Below are 1,340 nucleotides of genomic sequence, written 5' to 3'. Positions count from 1 at the left end.
AGTTAGGGTTAGCACTAGAAATCGAGCTAACGGATACGGTTAGGGTTAGGGTTAGCACCACCAATCGACTTAACGGATACGGTTAGGGCAAGGGTTAGGGTTAGCACCGTAGATGAAGTGAACGGATACGGTTAGGGCAAGACCTAGGGTTAGCACCACAAATGGAGTGAACGGATACGGTTAGGGCAAGAGTTAGGGTTAGCACCACCAATCGACTTAACGGATACGGTTAGGGCAAGACTTAGGGTTAGCGCCGCAAATGGACTTAACGGATACGGTTAGGGCTGGACTTAGGGTTAGCACCATAGATGAAGTGAACGGATGCGGTTAGGGCAAGGGTTAGGGTTAGCACCAGAAATGAAGTGAACGGATGCGGTTAGGGCAAGAGCTAGGGTTAGCGCCGCAAATGGACTTAACGGATACGGTTAGGGCTGGACTTAGGGTTAGCACCACAAATCGAGCTAACGGATACGGTTAGGGCAGAAGTTAGGGTTAGCACCGTAGATGAAGTGAACGGATACGGTTAGGGCAAGACCTAGGGTTAGCACCGCAAATGGACTTAACGGATACGGTTAGGGCTGGACTTAGGGTTAGCACCACAAATCGAGCTAACGGATACGGTTAGGGCAGAAGTTAGGGTTAGCACCAGAAATGAAGTGAACGGATACGGTTAGGGCAAGAGTTAGGGTTAGCACCGCAAATGGACTTAACGGATACGGTTAGGGCTGGACTTAGGGTTAGCACCACAAATCGAGTTAACGGATACGGTTAGGGCAGAAGTTATGGTAAAGACGAAAAATCGAGCCGGCCCGTTGGGGCGCGCTTTTTTTGGTTGTGTTTTTGAGAGTGACCTGTGGGGCGCGTTGTGGGATGCCTGTTTTTGGAGCTGTTGCGTGACGGGCGTGCCGCCGTCCCGTTTTTCAGTCCGTTGGGGTGCGCTTTTTCAGATTGTGTTTTTGAGAGTGACCCGTGGGGCGCGTTGTGGGGTGCATGTTTTTGGAGGTATGGTGTGGCATGCGTGCCACCGTCCCGTTTTTCAGTCCGTTGAGGTGGGCTTTTTTAGATTGTGTTTTTGAGAGTGACCCGTGGGGCGCGTTGTGGGATGCCTGTTTTTGGAGGTATGGCGTGACGGGCGTGCCGCCGTCCCGTTTTTCAGTCCGTTGAGGTGGGCTTTTTCAGATTGTGTTTTTGAGAGTAACCTGTGGGGCGCGTTGTGGGATTCATGTTTTTGGAGGTATGGCGTGACGGGCGTGCCGCCGTCCCGTTTTTCAGTCCGTTGAGGTGCGCTTTTTTAGATTGTGTTTTTGAGAGTGACCCGTGGGGCGCGTTGTGGGATGCAT

This window comes from Haliotis asinina, unplaced genomic scaffold (assembly GCF_037392515.1).
Source record: "Haliotis asinina isolate JCU_RB_2024 unplaced genomic scaffold, JCU_Hal_asi_v2 scaffold_168, whole genome shotgun sequence".
NCBI classification, from domain to species: domain Eukaryota; kingdom Metazoa; phylum Mollusca; class Gastropoda; order Lepetellida; family Haliotidae; genus Haliotis; species Haliotis asinina.
Note: the sequence above shows the minus strand (reverse complement) of the source record.